The following is a 12,654-nucleotide window of genomic DNA, read 5'->3' on the forward strand; positions in this document are numbered from 1 at the left end:
AGTTCACAGTCTAAGAAAACAACTAACTAACCAACTCTCTTTCCTTCCAAAGTCCTGGAGAGACCTCTGACTGGCCCCATTTGGGTCAAAGGTTCATATCTAAACCAGTCCACGTGGACACTGGCAGGTTGAATGTCCCAGTGATGTTATCATAGAAACCTAAACCAAGGACCACTACAATCACTCCTGAAAAATCATGGGCTTTTGGGCTGTGATCTTTCTGGAAACAGCAGCCTAGGGTCAATAGTTCAGCCATAAGCATCTGAAATATTTCCCAGTTATTTTCAGGATGGGGCTGTGAATTCATGACCTGTGCAGCACTTAAAGAGATATCAGAGATTGGTAAGAGAGTGATTGATATAATGAACATATGACTTTTAAGAGAAATCTGGAAATTGGGGTTGTTAGATCTTCTTAGATAGAATACGGCTATTATATATTAGGCTCTTCAATTTATCCATCAAACCGGAGGTGTTTATAATCCAAGGATATAGTTGTTGAAAGGGAGTAGAGGTGTCCCCTGTCATTGGTTCTAAAGAAGCCCCAGGGAAATGGCATATCTTTTCTCTCCATGCAGTGGCTCTTTTGTTTCATTTGTCTGCCCGGAATTCGTTCCTCCTTTTATGGCAACAGTATCCTGATTTTCTCTGAGGATATTTTCTTCCCCATTGTGGGCACTTTTAGTAGGGCAGTAGGATTACATGCCTTTTTCTCTCCTAATCTAAGGGATCGACAGGTAACCCAAGCTAGGCCAATGGAACTCACTGTCTTTATACATCTAGTAGATTAATATATGAAAAGAAAAATGTAGCATATTTGTAACTTTGTTGGTATCCTTTAAAGATGCTAAGTAGTTCTTGAGACCTGGTCTCTTTAGCTTGCCTGATGCCTCTTTTTAAAAACTGAATTTTCTAGCCCTTCTAGGAGCTACTTACATATTTCCAAAGGATTCATTTTTAAAAAATAAATTACACACAAACAGCTTTTGTGCTTGCAATCAAAGAGCCCTAACCAATATAGAATTTAGGGCTAGAAACAGGGTCCTGCAAGTTATAGAGCATAACATGCAAAATTATCTAGTCAAAGGAAGATAGAAGGCAGAAAAGTCTCCTCTATCCAGGCCTGGGAAGTTGGCCATTATTGTTATGCAATAAAGGAAAAGCTTGTTAAGCTGTAGCTTGTAGTAATTGGGAACTCAGACCACTTGAATCTTTCAGAGATGCAAAAGGAAAATATAAAGGTATTGAAGTTTCTTGGTTATATCTTGTAATTTTCAGTAGGTTCCTGGAAGAAATTGATGTATTTAAGCTGAAGCGCACTCTGAAAGGAAAGAAGAAAGAAGGCTTTTCTAGAGATACTCTGCAACCTGCAAAAGAAGATGGCTTAAAGCTTGATACTATGGAGTCTTGGATAGTTGGAAAAGCCAGATTCTCTGTCTACTGAGAAAGTTAGTGTGATCAAAAGTAGCACAGTGGGAACTACAGAAGGAAATAAGATGGCAGAGCCCTCTGTTACTTCTCATTGCCTTTACATATAGCCTTAAGTTTTACATTTACATAGGATTGCTAGAGGAAAAAGTGAAGACATTATCAGATTTTCTTGGGATAACTCTTCCTGTAAACCCAGAGAGAGCATTTGAGAACTGCTTGTCTTTGTGAAGGCCACTATTTTTGAGTTAGCTATTTATGCCTGGGGTTAAATTTCATTCACTAGACTAGAAATTTTGTGAGGGAGGGCAGGGGCTAGTCCTATTTATAGTTTTTAGAAAAACATGCCAAATCACTTCAATATTCTCACGTATTTCCCATTTTTTCACATACACACCCATATACATCCAGCCAAGGGACCTTTATGAAAAATGGACTTTTGCTTATAGGTACACCCCAAAGTCTAGCCTGGTGATTGGAATAAATAACATCAATTTATGTAGTATTATATACATTGACATTATTCTCCCTTGGACTTGTAACATTAGGTATTCATTTGATAAATATTTGTTTACTGTTTCCATGGGTATATAATGAGAAACAATGTAGATATGGCACCTGCTCTTAATGGTACTGACTTTTATTAAATTATAGCTGTGTGGCTTAGGTTCACTGTGGTAGATTGATTAAATATAATTTAGTAGAGAATTTGAGACTTAAAATGCCATAATATGCCAGTAATTTAGACTTATTCTTTTGGAGAAGAGGAATAATTATTACCTTGAGCAGAGAATTGAGAAGCACTGAAGAATCAGGACAGAGGTATTTCTAAGAGAGCAATATATCAATTATAGCCAATCTTTATGTAACAGCATCTTCTATCTTGATAGCCTGCATTTGGAAGAGACAGAGATGAGACAGAGGACTGTAAGGGAAATAAAGGGCTTTTTTGATCCCTTCTGTTCTAATTTTGGGGGTATATGACAAGTCTCTTATTGAGGAGGAAGAGACAATATTGTAAATTTGGGTACAATAATGTACTGAAATAAACATTGGGAAGTTTAACTTGGCAAGTATATTCTTCTTCCTAGCTTGTAAATTTAAACATTTAAAGCCATAGAAGTATTTAGTAATTAAACAACATTAATCAGATATAAAAAAGATACTATCTTTTCTTAAATGAAGAGCTCAAGAAATTTAGACCTGCTAGACTATCTGGGTTTATGGTCACTGTATTAGTTTTCTGTTGTTGCATAACCAGTAACCACAAATTTAGACGCCTAAAACATCACAAACGGTTTATATCACAGTTTCTGTGGGTTAGAAATCTGAGTATGGTGATGCTGGATTCTCTGCTCAGAGTCGCAGTGGGCTGAAATCAAAGTTTTGTCTAGGGCTGAGGTTCTTGTCTAGGCTCAGGGTCATCTTCTAGGCTTACTGGTTGTTGACAAAATTCATTTCCTTGTGGTTGTACAACTGAAGTCTCTGTTGTTCTTCAAGCTGTCAGCCTGGGATGGTTCTCAGATCCTAGAGGCTGCCCACTGTTCCTTACCATGTGATCTCTGCAGGCAGTTCATTACATGGATGATTGCTTTCTCCTAGGCCAGCCAAAGCATGTCTCTCTAACTTCCTCTTTTGTGAAGAAACCTCTTTGCTTTAAAGGATTCAAGTGATCAGATCAAACCCATCCATACCATCTCCCTGTCTTAATGTTAATTCACTTAAAACCTTAATTACATCTGCAAAATGTCTTCACAACAGTTACCTAGTTTATTTTTTTTTTCTTCTTCTCCTTCTTTTTAATTAAAGCAGTTATCTTAAAGGACGCTACAAATATTTCCCTAAGTATGTATATGTGCCACATGGAATATTTTGGGGATGGGGATGATGAAATCAAGCAATGATTGTGCAGACAAGTTTTAGAAAATTGTAAGTTCACTTGGGACTAGAATAGTTCTCCAGAGAGCCATCACAAAATTTAGAGGAATATTCTACACTACGGTTAAAACCAGTGCATTTTATTTCTTATTTTTAATAACATCTTTATTGACATACAATTCATGTATTATAAAATTTATCCACTTAAAGGGTACAGACCAGGCATGGTGGCTCATGCCTGTGATCCCAGCACTTTGGGAGAGGAGACCGAGGCAGGTGGATCACAAGATCATGAGGTCAAGAGATGGAGACCATCCTGGCCAGCATGGTGAAACCCCATCTCTACTAAAAAAATACAAAAATTAGCTTGGCATGGCAGTGAATGCCTGTAGTCCCAGCTACTTGGGAGGCTGAGGCAGGAGAATCACTTGAACCCGGGAGGTGGAGGTTGCAGTGAGCCAAGATCGTGCCTCTGCGCTCCAGCGTGGTGACAGAGCGAGACTCTGTCTCAAAAAAAAAAAAAAAGGTACAAATCAGTGTTTTAAAACTGATATATAATTTACATACTGTAAAATTGACCATTCTAAAATCAACAATTCAGTAGGTTTTAGTATATTCAAAATTGTGCACCATCAGCACTAATTCCAGAGCATTTTTATCACCCCAAAGTAAATCCCATTCCCATTAGCACTCACTCCCATTTCTTCCTTCTACCAGCACTTCATGTATTATAGCTATGGATTTACTACATACTTCAAGTAGCTATGTATTTTCTTTTTCTGAACATTTTATATCAACAGAATCATACAATAAATGTTTGTGTGTGTGTGTGTGTGTGTGTGTGTGTGTGTGTGTGTGTGTGTGACTGGCTTCTTTTAACATGCTCAGGTTCAACCATGCTTTCACATACAGCATTTCATTGCTTTTCATGGCAGAGTAATAAGCCATTGCAGGGAGGTAACACTTTTTTTTTAGCCTTTCATCTGCTGATAGACATTTGGGTTGTTACTACTTTTGGCTTTATGAATAATGCCTATGAATATTCATATACAAGTGTTGATGTGGATATATGTTTTTTGTTCTGTTAGCTGTATACTTAAGAATGAATTTGCCAGGTCATATGTTAACTCTACATTGAACATTTTAGAGAATGGTCGAACTGTTTTCCAAAGTGGCTGAATCATTTTTACAAGCCCACTAGGAATATATGAGTGTTCCAATTTCTCCACATCCTCCCTAACACTTATTGTTTGTCTTTCTTATTTTAGCCATCCTAGTGGTATAAAGTGTATCTGCTTGTGGTTTTAATTTTCATTTCCCTGATGGCTAATGAAGTTTAGCATTCATTCATGTTCTTATTGGCCATTAGTAGATCTTCTTTGGAGAAATGTCTAAATGTTTTGTACATTTTTAAATTGTCTTTTTATACTTGAGTGGTAAGAGTTTTATATATCTGGACACAAGACTCTTATTGTAAGAGCCTTATGGTGTGCAAATATTTTCTCAGTCTGTGGGCTGTTTACTTTCTAGATAGTGTAGTTTGAAGCATAACATTTTAAATTTTGATGAACTTTTAGTTTTTCTTGAATTGCTTGTGCTTTTGGTGTCATATCTGAGAAGACATTACCAAATTCAAGGCAATTTTTTGCTATCATATTTTCATAACAGTAGAATCTAACATGAATGAATAAAGAAATTCAGGAAATGATCATTTGAAGATGTTTGTATCACAGTTCACTTAAGTGAATTTAGTTATTGAAGAGGGCATTTCTGTGCGAACCTATTCCCATGGGGAGAAACTAATCCACACATTCATTTAGCCAGTATTTATTGAGCACTTTGTATATTCCAGGTATTGTTCTAGGCTCAGGGGACACAGCTGGGAACAAGACCAATTCCCTGCCCTCATAGAGCATACCTTGATTTGGATAGGAAACACATCAGCAACAAACAAAAAACTTTAGATAGCAAAGTAGGGTTGGTCATGAGAATGGATGGGAGAGGTTCCATTTGGATGGGATGTACAGGAAGGACTCACTCAAAGTGTCATTTGAGTGGAGAACTTGATGAACAGAAGCAGGCAACTATGATAAGGTCTGGGACAGAGTTTCCGAGGCAGAAGAAATACCAAGTGAGATGAGAACACACTGGTGTGTATAAGAAAGGGCAAACAGGTCTTGCATGTGTTGGGGTAGAAGGGGTGCAGGGTGAGAAAAAGAAAGAGTGACAGGTAATAGGGAAAGCACATGAATGTTAACTTTCTGGCTGCTCTGTGAAGACCGGACTCAAAGGGGCAGAGCAGACAGCATCTTTATCTTGTCACAAGGCTGCCACCTTATTCCGAGGCTTCCGTTGTAATCGCTAGACCTTCAAAGGTCGCTGTCCACCTGGCGATTTGAAAGTGAACTTCCTCAGGTTTTGGAGCAGCTGTTACCTTCGGTTAAAAGCAAGGAACATCAGTCCACTGTGACGGACCTTGGCGCCCCAGAGGGGAGTTCTCCTTGGGCAAGGGCGGCAGGCCTCCTTCCGTCAGTGCAGGCGATGCTCTGGTTTCACACAAGTCTTTGCTTCCTTTAGTGCTTGCCCTTTCAGCTGAGCTGCCTTTCCTGCTTTCCTGGCAGTTCTTTATTCTGCCTCTCTCCTCGCACTTCCCTGGTCCTCCTTCGCCCTCAATCGTGCATTTTCTGATGCTAGCAGGATTTGAACTGAGCATGTTTCCACCAGGGCGACCTTAGCAGTTCGCCCTTCAAGATCCAGATCCAAAATCCACCCTCTGGTCTTCGGCCAAGGAAAGGGGGCGGGTGGGGAGCGCGAACCTTATCTCCCGGGCTCCGCCTCCAGCGGGCTGAGAGCGAGTTTCCGAGCCTCTGCGCTCCGCACTGGTCGCTGCAGGGAGAACGGACTCCGGGCGGAGGGCTGCCAACCCGTCTGAGCTCAGGTCTTCCTCGGGTTGGGCTTGCCACTGCTGGAACATCCCTCTCCCCCCTGGCGCAACACTCCGCTGGCTGCGACGGCGACCCCGAGCCTGGACACTGCGCCAGGTAAGGAGACACCTCCTACTCCCCTCTCGCTGCCAGAATGACATCTCGGGGGGCCTCAAGGCTGGCCCCCAGGGACTGCAATTTGGCATTTTGGGTTTCCTGGGGGTGCAGTCTTTTCCCTGCGCCAAAGCAGTTGGCGAACCGTCTGGTGAATTCCTCGCCCAGGCTGGAGACTGAGATGTCAGGGTTTGTCTTGCAAAGTTGCTTAGTGTTAATGGATCTGGGGAAGTTCTCTGGGTGCAGGTTACTGCCTTGGAGCGTTTGGCCTCTGAGTACGATAACGTGCGTTGATTTACTTCCCCGAGCTCAACCCCACCCTCTGCTTTTAGCTTCTTGGAAGGGTCTCCAGCGTCCACACGTGGCGCTGAGAGCGCAGAGCTGTGGGTCTGGGGCAGTGTTGAGTGGGCCACAGGTTTTTTTAATGGTGCTGCATTATGGACGCCTTCCGGGACCTTAAAAAAAAATCGATGCTTGAGAAGCACCCCAGACCAATTGCTCAGAATCTCTGGGGGTGGGACTTTGAGCATCAACGTATTTAAAACTATTCTCAGGTGATTCCAACGTGCCGTCGAGTATAGAAAGCAGCGAACTACGGCAGTGATTCGCTGTGTGGCATCTGGCCAGCAGCAGCAGCAGCAGCAACAGTACCTGGTAACTTTGAGAAATGAAAACAAAACCTAGGGCTCGAGCTCCGCCCTAGACCCACTGAACCTAAAACCCTGAGGTTGGGGCCCAGAAATCTGTTTTAATGAGCCCTCCAGGTGACGCTAGTGCTTGCTCTAGTTTGAAAACGGTTGGGTTGGATCTCGTTTAATCAGGGAAGACACCTGCAAATTTCCTTCCACCAAGGGAGGAGGAACAGACCGCTTTTCAGAAAACCTTAGGTATTTATTAGCAGAGTTTTGCCCATATTAAAAAAAAAAAGGTTACTGTGGACTTCAAAAGATCTTATAAAGGGGAGACTTAATCATCATCGAATCATTTTTAAGCAGCAGAATTTGCATACTTGCTTTAGGAGAGAATAGGAATTTTTCCTTTTCTAAAAGTTGAAATGAAGCCAAGGAAGAAATACACGTTAGTCTTCCAGCTGTAATAACAGGAATCTTTGACCCCTGATGAGATGTTCACTGGATCATCACTGTCATCAGTACAGGTTACAGAACTCACGTGCAGTATTTTTTCTTTTTCTAAAGCAATTGGGGGTTTAAGGGACTCATGCCAGTTCTCTTTAGTAAAAGGCAATTGAGTGTTGCAGGGCTCTGGATTATTGAAGTGGACCACTTTTTCTTTTTCTTTTTATACATATCTGAGATTTCAAAATTTTGACTAAAATAGTTCCAGCTGTTTCTAAGCTATTAGTACAAAAATAGAATGACTTTGCAAATGGGCTTAAATGGATTAGAAATCTGACATCGGATAAGAAAATCTCGAATAGGCATGACTCCAGTCTCAGCACATGTGTGCTGCAGTGAACACAGTGCTAACTGTACCAATACTTTCTGTACAGAGAACATTTATTTTCCAAACTGCTTTTTTTTCTGTGCCAATTTGTGACTGAGGTATGTACACTTGTTAAAGGTTAGGTGCTAAGCTTGTATTTAGAGAGTTGGGGGAAATTTAGATAGTGGTTAGGAACAGGAACTTTGGCCTGAGGCAGACCCGGGATCAAGACCTGCTCTTCTGCTTCTCTGTGCTCTTGGATCGTCATATAACTTCTCTGAGCCTCGCTTTCCTCATCTGTGAAATGGGGGCTATACAACACTTACCTCATAATTCACATTATTGTCAGAGTTAAATGAAATAATGCTTCTAAAATGCCTAGCATAGTAAGTTAAATATTTGTTAACTCAAAATACAAACCCATGTATACCGTAAAATGACCTAATCCTCAAACACCTTAAAATAAGATCTGTGTTGATACATGATTAGATTTTGTATTTAAATATCAACTGCACCCTTAGAAGGTGACTATATGGGCATCCTCAAATCATCTATAATTTTATTACATACTTTATATGGAGCTTTCTGGAAAAAGTTTTAGATTAGCTTCAAATCAACAGCCTAGTTTTTCTTTAGTCACTTGGGTGAAGGATTTCACCTTCTGGTAGCCTTTATAATGTAATAACATCCATATTTAAGTAGCCTTAAAATCTGGCTCTTCAGAATACTTTTCTTTATAAAAGAAAATCCAAATGGTGAGACAGCATCTAAAAGTGGTATGGTGTAGTCTCCAGGAGAGCTAGTTTAGAAGTACTATCTGCTGTTTCTTAGGTTCTTGACAGAGAAAATAAAGGAAACCCTATCTAGTTACATCATGGTTTGTTCAAGAAAATATAAGAGAAAGCAAAATGAGGACACAGAGCAAAGACAAGCCTAAACTGGCAAAAAGGGTAGGTGAGGTAATGAGTCCTTTTCTTCCTTAGCTGCAATAATTTCAAAGTGCTTCAAGTCACACACACACACACACACACACACAATCAATTCCTTTCACATTATTTGATTGGAACTGATCTCTATTATCCTCTTAGGACTAAGTAGATCTGGTGAAAAATATTTATGGAATTAATGCCAAAAAAGATTCGAAATGATTCTGTACTTTAAAATTAATTTCCATTCTCTTTTATTTTAGTGGCAAGTTGAATAGTGTATTACTGAGAATGCACTTTGTGACTCATCTGGCATCTTTAAATACAAGAGTTTATAACCTGCCTATTACCAATCTTATATGACTTCTCTAAGACTAGACATAAAGCAAGAAAGTCCTCCATCCAGGAAATCAGATCTTCATTAGGATACTTTAAAAATTATAATTTAGTGTTATTAAATTGATTATAATTAGAATTTAATGTTAGTTAACTAAATGTAATTACAATTTATTATAAGTAGGGTTTCTATTTGACTCACAGCGGAATGAGGAGCAGCTGTGGGGATGAAAAAGGAAAGTCAGAGGCACATTTCTTGATGGGAAAAAGGGAGGCATTTAGGAGAAAATTCAGACTGTCAGTAACCAAATGATGTGTTCCAGATAACTTAACTGAAAACCTAAGAGAGTCCGTGATGTTGCAATTCAGAGTGACAGATATGGCAGCCCTGCTTGCAGTGAATGGCCAATTAGGAATGATCAATATTGCAGTGCCCCACAGTGACTTAATGATTCTCCTCTCATAGGCATAGGGCCCAGAGCAGACATAATCATAAAGAAGTTAGCTTAATTGTGCTTGGTTTACATAACCTGAACTTTCTCACTTAGAAAGGTTTTGATGAGGGTCACCTGGCATTCATTTAGGTTCGTTTTCAGGCCCCCTTTTTTTTCCATAGTGGATGGTTTAACTATTAAGGTCACTCTTGAAACTGTTGTGAGTAAAACCCATCACAGGAAATGGATGTGTGTTTTTATTTTGTATTTATTACATTTGGATTATATTTCTCAGCAGGCAAGAGTAATTCTTTAGTTTGGTTCACTACTATTCTTGTGAGAAACAAAGTTGAAATTTTTATTTCTGGTATGTGGTCCAGTTTCACAGGAAGAAAATGAACCATGAGGCTAAATTCCCCAACTTTCTGCACAGACTCTTGGTTAAAGACAATGTTCTCTGCAGCTAGACTGCCTAGCCCTGAATCCTAACCTCATTACTTTCTAGTTGTTTGAACTTGAACAAGTTACATCATCACTTTTTGCTTCTGTTTTCTCATTGGTGAAATTGGGGTAAAAGAACCCACCTCAGTAGGGCTGTTGTGAGGACCAAATGAGTTAACATATGTAAAGCTCTTGAAACAGTGCCTGGCTCATAGGAAGTGCTTAATAAGAATTTGCTATTATTTTACTCTGGGCATTAATGAATGCTTCAAGCTGAAGTTCTTTTTTTCTGTTTTCACCTCTGAAAGTGAGATCCTAAAAGGAAATAGCGATTTAGGTTATTAACGTGTTGTTCACTTCATGATTTTTCTGTTTTATTTAGTGGGAGAATTTGTCTCAGAATAAGTAAAGTACTTAAAGTTTCTCAGAAAATAATATATTTTGAACAACATTTTTATAAGGTCCCATTTGATACTGCTGTGGCTGGCCAGAGACCACACTTAGGGAATCACTGCTTTAACCAACTAGTTCCCAAACTTGGCTGGACATTTGAATCACCTGAAAACAGTTTTTTAGACTGTTCTGTGTTAGAATGTTTGCAGTTTATTGTGAAAACAGTAAAGTAATCATGTCATTTGTAAAGAGAGTCCATGGAACATATCTACACATTAACTATATCCATGGGATTCTCATGTACTCATAGAATTTTTAGAATGGTAAGGGATATTAGAGTTTCCTTAATATAAATGAGGAAACAGGTTTGGAGATGTCATTCTTAGCCAAGGACTCATGAAAAGTTAGTGGTGGCACTGAAAAACAATTCATATTATTTGTATCCTACTTAGTACATTTTTCATTCAACTATCTTGTTTTCTGAAAAGTCAGATAATGTTGACAAAGAGGTACACAGTCCAACTTACAGAATACCGTTGGAATACTATAGTTATGCCTATCCCACTTATCCCAGTTTAGCTTCAGGAACATTTACTTAAAATATTTCTTTATCTAAAGAGCACTGAAAGCAATATGTTTACAATGCCAAGAAAGCAAATCTGAATCTGTCAGTTGTGAAAAAGATAATTTTTTCACCTTTGTCATTTCAAACAATTCAACATAGTTTTTCTCCTTGTTGTTTCTTAGGCGTTTTGGTTTTTCCTAATGAAATACTCAGAGATATCTTTGAAAATTGCAGGAAACATTGACAATTTTCTGAAGTCCAAGCTTAATGATCTTCTGGGAATCCTGCCAGATACTTGTGTTTGATTCATTGCTTAGTTTTTGTTTGGATTTGTCTCGTTTTCATCTAGGTCAATTTAGCCATGATTGCAGTGTTATGCTACCCGTCAACTGTTTGTTTGTACACTCGTTGGTGTCAAGAAGAAAAGATTAAGGACCAAGAAAAAAGGTTTTTTAATTCAAAGTAAAATGTTCCAGCGAAGTTTCAGCTTTTTACAAAGTTCTTTTAAAAAGATTCTTTGGAACTTTAGTCTTTTACATTAATTTTTTTTAAAATTGCATTTTAGGTTTTGGGGTACATGTGAAGAACCTGCAAGATTGTTGCATAGGTACACACATGGCAGTGTGGTTTGCTGCCTTCCATCCCCTCGCCTGTATCTGTCCTTTCTCCCCATGCTATCCCCTCCCACCTCCCCACCCCCCGTCCCTCCCCCATTTCCCCCCAACGGACCGCAGTGTGTAGTGCTCCCCTCCCTGTGTCCATGTGTTCTCATTGTTCAACCCCTGCCTATGAGTGAGAACATTCGGTGCTTGATTTTCTGCTCTTGTGTCAGTTTGCTGAGAATGATGGTTTCCAGGTTCATCCATGTCCCTACAAAGGACGTGAACTCATTGTTTTTGATGGCTGCGTAATATTCCATGGTGTATATGTACCACATTTTCCCTATCCAGTCTATCATTGTTGGGCATTTGGGTTGGTTCCAGGTCTTTGCTATCGTGAACAGTGCTGCAATGAACATTCGTGTGCATGTGTCCTTATAGTAGAATGATTTATAATCCTTTGGATATATATCCAGTAATGGGATTGCTGGGTCTAATGAGATTTCTATTTTTAGGTCATTGAGGAATCGCCACACTGTCTTCTACAATGGTTGAACTAATTTACACTCCCACCAACAGTGTAAAAGTGTTCCTGTTTCTCCACATCCTCTCCAGCATCTGTTGTTTCCCGATTTTTTAATGATCACCATTCTAACTGGTGTGAGATGGTATCTCAATGTGGTTTTGATTTGCATTTCTCTAATGACCAATGATGATGAGCATTTTTTCATATGTTTGTTGGCCTCCTGTATGTCTTCTTTTGTAAAGTATCTGTTCATATCCTTTGCCCATTTTTGAATGGGCTTGTTTGTTTTTTTCTTGTAGATCTGTTTTAGTTCTTTGTAAATTCTGGATATCAGCCCCTTGTCAGATGGGTAGACTGCAAAAATGTTTTCCCATTCTGTTGGTTGCTGATTCACTCTATTGGCTGTTTCTTTTGCTGTGCAGAAGCTGTGGAGTTTGATTAGGTCCCATTTGTCTATTTTGGCTTTTGTTGCCCTTGCTTTTGGCGTTTTGGTCATGAAGTCCTTGCCTACGCCTATGTCCTGAATGGTTTTGCCTAGATTTTCTTCTAGGGTTTTTATGGTGTTAGGTCTGATGTTTAAGTCTTTAATCCATCTGGAGTTAATTTTGGTGTAAGGTGTCAGGAAGGGGTCCTGTTTCTGCTTTCTGC

At 39.4% G+C, this 12,654-nt stretch overlaps 1 protein-coding gene across 3 annotated transcripts in view; it reads left to right on the top strand.

Annotated features, from left to right (window-relative positions):
* Positions 1 to 12,654, top strand: part of COL21A1 (collagen type XXI alpha 1 chain) — a 300,511-nt gene that overhangs the window by 90,142 nt on the left and 197,715 nt on the right. For 2 of the 3 annotated variants that reach the window (XM_074398176.1, XM_074398178.1), the window contains exon 1: positions 6,085 to 6,346. The exons of the other annotated variant lie outside the window; for it this stretch is intronic. The gene's annotated coding sequence lies outside the window, so the exon portion shown is untranslated. Of the gene's footprint in view, positions 1 to 6,084; positions 6,347 to 12,654 lie in introns of those variants that run through there. 3 annotated transcript variants of the gene reach the window in all.

This window comes from Saimiri boliviensis, chromosome 4, assembly GCF_048565385.1.
Source record: "Saimiri boliviensis isolate mSaiBol1 chromosome 4, mSaiBol1.pri, whole genome shotgun sequence".
Taxonomy (NCBI): domain Eukaryota; kingdom Metazoa; phylum Chordata; class Mammalia; order Primates; family Cebidae; genus Saimiri; species Saimiri boliviensis.